Raw genomic sequence first — 5,730 nt, 5'->3', positions numbered from 1 at the left:
AGTGTCCACAGGCCAGAAAGCCTTTGTGTGGGTTCTTCAAAGGGATGTCTAGGAGTTCAGTCACCTTCCATCTCACCCAGATAGCCAGAATCCCCTCTGGTTTCTACAGTCAGAGTTGTTGGAATCTCCTCTTCTCTGGGCTGTGACCCTAGGCTGCGGAGCCCTCAGATGAGACTAGGAACCCCCTCTCCTTCAGGAGAGCCTTTGCAGCCTTGCTCTCCCTCCCAGTGATCCTCCACCACCTGCAGGTGCTCGTCCAGCCCAATCCACAACTTTGCCCCTCCTATTGGCTTCGATGTGGCTCCTTTATATTATCGGATGTAGGTGTTAGGATCAGCTGGACTTCAGGTGATTCTCCACATTGATTACTTTATAATTTGGTTGTAATTTCAATGTGGACCTGGGAGGAGGCAAACCCTGCTTCTACCTAGTCCACCATCTTCCCTGAAAATTCCCCCGATAAAATTTAATGAAAAAAAAACTTTATTGGGTTGTTGCAATGATGAGAAATGAGTAGGCTTACTGCAGCCATCACTGTGCTCAGCATAGGGAACTCTCATTGCCTGTTTAATTATTTTTTCTGCTGAATAACTAACTGTACCTGACCTGTTTCACTGCTAGAAAGAAACTAGTGGGTGGGGCAAGTTGAGGAAACAGGAAAGAAAGAGGGAACATCATTAGCATGACAGCCGGGATGGGTTTAGGTGCCAAAATTCCCTCTGGGAATCTTGGCCATGTATGGGGTAAATGAAAGAAATATCAATGATATTCACATTCATTTGGCATGGATGTAATTAAAATTAGATACATAAATCAAGACAAGCAATAACAACCTACAAGAGAAAAAAAAATTGTTTGATATAAAATCTACAGCATGAGAAATTTTAAAGTATTTTTAAACCTACATAGGTGTGTTTATATTTATTTTGGATTACTCAAGCATAACAAAAAGTATAGAGAATAATAAGGAAAAGTTGAGTGCTCACCACACAATGTTATCAAATACACACACTTCACCATCCTTTCTTAAGGTATTTTCATTGAAATAAGTAATGGGTATCTTTGAAGTGTCCTACATCAGGTTATTGTACAAACTGATTCTTTTCTTTTCCTGAGGGAACTACTACATTATCTTGATGTGAATTATACCCCTATACTTTTCCTTATATTTAGTATTTTTCCACAAGCAAAGGCACTTATATTTTTTTATCTCAGAAAGCTGTCACTAAGCAGAGTTTGACCATTTTATAATTGGTTATTATAGTTAATATATTTTTTAAATTAATGTTGATACATTCAGTTTTATTTCATTTAACTATCATAGAATGTTCCACCATATTGTTACATCACAATTCATATCTCTACTTTATAGTTGAGAGATATTATAATATTTACTTTTATTAACTATATATATACACATGACTGTTATATGTATATAACAGTCATATTATATGTTATATGTATATAACAGTCGTGTGTGTGTGTGTGTGTGTGTGTGTGTGTGTGTGTGTATACACATATAAACATGAAACCATATCTGGATATATCATCACATTAGTGTTCCCTCTGTGAAGGGAAAAAAATACAAAAAAGGTGCCATCTGTATGTATATTATTTTGTTCCTTTATTTTAAAAAAGGAATGAATATGGTAAAATGCCAATATTGGTTAGTTCTGGAAGGGGTAGGTAGTTGTATTTTAAAATTATTATTACAATATCAATGCTTTTAATTTAAAATATTTAACAGTTTTATAAAGAGGAATGAGTGGACAAAGGAAGGAGCCTGCTCTGTTTGTTTGGGTGTACACTGCTTCCTTCATAGTCCTCCAAGTCAGGCAACAAGGGAAACACCAAGCTCTTCTGTGGGAAGATGTATGGGGTTAAGGGGAAGCTAACACTTCTTCCCTCCACTTCAAAAATGCAACATGTCAGAGAATTTTACGTCAGTCATCATGTTTGAGAAGGGAAGGATTTAGATTCAAGAGCAAACAGTTCCTGCCGTTGCATAAACAGAGTAGAAGACTAGCATAATGAGAACTCCATATCATTGAAAAGGTACAAGAACATGTCAAGATGACAGAAAGGCATGAGTCACATAGGGGACTTAGTATTGATCATCTTAGGCATGGACTCTCCTCACAGTTATGCAGAGATGAAACTATTGTAAACACCTACCCTAGTGCCCAAAGCATTGTCTAAGGGACTTTTGGTTACCTGGCTGGCTTCATTGTGGGGTGATACCTGACATTTTCTCTGGATATTGAATAATGAAAATAGAAAATCCGTCTCTGAGAAAGGCATAGAGACTGAGATTCTGGGCAAGAGGCATCATCCCTGGGAGAAGGCTCACCTGTTGCTTTCTGACTGGGCAGGACTGTTGAGTGAGGTGGTCACAGAGAGACTATTTGCAGTCTCTGCATCCCTGGGGGCTTCAAATCCAAAGCTCCTCATTAGACAAACTTTTTGTTGTTGTTGTTATATGGATCCCAGGAGACTGTAAATCACCGAAGACAAAGACTAGAGAAGGGAAAAATTCAGGATGGCTGATTCATTGATCCCACAAGGCCAGGTGTTCACCATTCAGTTTTCTCTACCTGTTTCTCTCACTCCCATTTCACTTACCTTGCACATGTGGATACACCATCTCTCTCTCATTAAATTCTAGTCTCCATTTTTTAGATACAAGCATTTACATCTCTATCTAATTAATGATATTGGGAAACCAGATTATAACTTTAAGTGTGAAAACATAGTTTAAATATACATAGGTATAAAATATATTTATAAATATAGGTTAGCTACTATAAAAATGCAGCCACTCAGAGATATTTCTAAGAGTCACTGAATGTTTCCTGAACTTTAATCTTCTTACTGTGCATTTTTTACAGCATATTCTAACCTACACTCTGTAAACAATTCTGACCACAATCAATATAGACAGACTTTAAAATTTTATAAATGCTTTTTCCAATCTTATAACAATAGTATCAGTGTACACTTTTTTTCACATTAGGGGATTATAGGTTGACATTTCTATACTTGATTTTTAATAATTATGAGAAATTACAGTGTCATTCTCAGAAATGTACTATGCCGGTTCATTTATACTCTCAGAAGAATGAGTGAGATTTCAACCATAATTTAATAGGTGAAGATGGTGCTCTGTGTTAATACTTAATTACAAACTTTTTATCATCAATGAATTTAATATGTTCATGCACTTGTAAATTTGTTTTACCACCTGTTAACTCTCTCTATGTGAACTTTATTTTTTAATCAGTGCGGTTCTTGATACGGTATTTGAAAGCTACATGAGACGAGATGGTATTTGAATATCGCTCTTTCACTTCACCACATTAATAATAGGTAAGAACATAGTTGGTCTCATGTAACCAGAGAAAGTTTTCCGTGTACCATGCAAAAAACTCAAATATAAAGGGAGGGTTCTGTGGATTTACTTCCATGAGGAAAGTTACTCTGTCTAGTTATGAGAGTCCTGGAAGCTAAGTGTCCTAGGAGAGATTAGGGCTTAAAAACCCTGTACCTCTACATTTTGGGGCTGCTTGATTTGGGGTCTGCATACCCCTGGCAGACCCAGCTGGCTGAATAAAGAATCAGTGAGTTTCCTATAACTCACTGATTTCTGGTGATCCATGTGTCTATCGGGGGCTGGTGGCTACAACACCAAGAGGGAAGGAAAGATCACTGAGGATGAGGTGGAATGTGTGATCACCATCATGCTGCATCCACACCAGTTCAAGGTCCCAAGCTAGTTCTTGAACAGACAGAAGGATACAAAAGATGGAAAGTACAGCCAGGTACTGGTCAATGGTCTGGACAACAAGCTCCGTGAAGACCTGGAGCAACAGAAGAAAATTCAGGCCCACAAAGGGCTGGGCCACTTCTGGGGACTTCGTGTTTCAGGTCAGCACGCAGATACCCGGCCGCAGAAGACCCACTGTGGGTGTGCCCAAGAAGATATAAATCTGAAGGTCTTGTCTGTTGACAAATAGTATGTACACTAAATAAATAAATGAATAAAATTCTATTTAATCATTCAAATTCTATTATGACATCTCCATCTGGCGCCACCACCTGGTGACTCTGAGGAGAACCAGTCCTAGGACAAGACAATACATGGAGGATTAAATAAATCTCTACTCCCCTGTTCCTATGCATTTCTTACCCCTAAAGACCTTGCCATGAAAGCTAAATTCTCTTTATTGTCTGTGCCCGTTAGAGATTCTTTTCTTATCAGAACTGAAGGCTTCCTCACTGATGAAGTTCAAATATCTCACAATCTTCTCAAACCATCACTATAATCTAATTATGCAAATTTCATAGGTAATGAAACTGAGTATGGTAGCTGCTAATGTTTCTCAAAAGAATATGGTTTGCCAATGAACAATCACATTAATGACTAGGTGAATAAAAGCTCAGCTCCCTTAATTCGCTATAGGACTAAAATCAGTGAGGAACTAACACAACCCTACCATGGGGTCCAGTGGAAGCTAATCTTTAGGTATGATCACAGTCTTGTTTCAATACTTCACCTGTCTTGTCCATGTTCTGCAACTTTTCTTTTTCTGAGAGTGATAAAAATAAATAAATAAATAAAACCCACTAAAACTAGAACCCTTGCCACAAGCTCTGTTTCTGTAGAACAGGAGCATAAAAAAAAATGATTTTAGAAAATTGAAATTGAGTGTCAAACATCATAGAGCTAGACGAAAAGTAAAGTCAGATTTCAGTTCCAAGTTAAAATTAACTTTGTCATTATGGTGTCTAGACATTTTTAAAGAATTTGGTGATATAAGAATCAAACACTGTGGCTCGCTCAGGATTCCTATCTTTTTGCCTCATTCTAGAAACCATAGCCCAAAGTAAATGGCACAAAATCAGAAAAGAAGATATCCTACCCATTAATTTCCGCAAGGCTCATTTCATGTCTGTTCCTCAGGCTGTGTGTAAAGGGGTTCATCATTTGAGGAACCACAATGTACATAACTGAAGCCACTGCAGTCTTCCTGGAAGAGTCAGTAATTGTAGATGTAATATATACTCCAAAAACGGTCCCATAGAACAAGGAGATGACTGAGAGGTGGGATCCCCAGGTGGAAAAAGCTTTAAGCTTTCACCTCACTGATGGCATTCTCGAAATGGAGGAGACTGTTTGAGTATAAGAGAAAATGATCCCACACAGAGGAATACCACCAAATAGGCTAGCCACAAAATATATCAGAAAGTTATTGATAAAGGTATCAGAACAGGCCAGCTTGATGACTTGAGCAAGCTCACAGAAGAAGTGAGGGATTTCAAGTTCCCTGCAGAAGGACAGTCACAACACCATCAGACTGTGGAGCAGGGCGACCACAGTGCTAAGGAACAGTGAGAGTACAGTCAGCAGAACACAGAGATGAGGGTTCATGATAAAGGTACACCTCAAGGGGTGACAAATGGCCACATAGCGGTCATAGGCCATTGCTATAAAGAGAAAATTCTCAAATCCACCCAAAACCACAACAAAGCCAATCTGGGTGAGGCAACCTATAAAAGTGATGCTCTGATTCTGTGCTTGTACGTTTACCAGCACCTCTGGGATGGTGATTGTGCTTATACAGATGTCAGTAAAGGACAGATTGCAGAGGAAGAAATACATGGGGGTGTGCGGGTGGGGGTCAGAGCTGACAGCCAGGACGATGAGCAGGTTTCCCAGAACAGTAGCCAGGT

General features: G+C 38.7%; 1 pseudogene; it reads right to left on the bottom strand.

The window, feature by feature from the left end:
- Positions 1-4,785: 4,785 nt before the first annotated feature.
- LOC105307440 lies at positions 4,786-5,725 on the bottom strand (annotated as a pseudogene).
- Positions 5,726-5,730: the final 5 nt, after the last annotated feature.

This window comes from Pteropus vampyrus, unplaced genomic scaffold (genome assembly GCF_000151845.1).
Source record: "Pteropus vampyrus isolate Shadow unplaced genomic scaffold, Pvam_2.0 Scaffold496, whole genome shotgun sequence".
In the NCBI taxonomy this organism is placed as follows: domain Eukaryota; kingdom Metazoa; phylum Chordata; class Mammalia; order Chiroptera; family Pteropodidae; genus Pteropus; species Pteropus vampyrus.
Note: the sequence above shows the minus strand (reverse complement) of the source record. Positions and strands in the feature narration are given on the sequence as shown.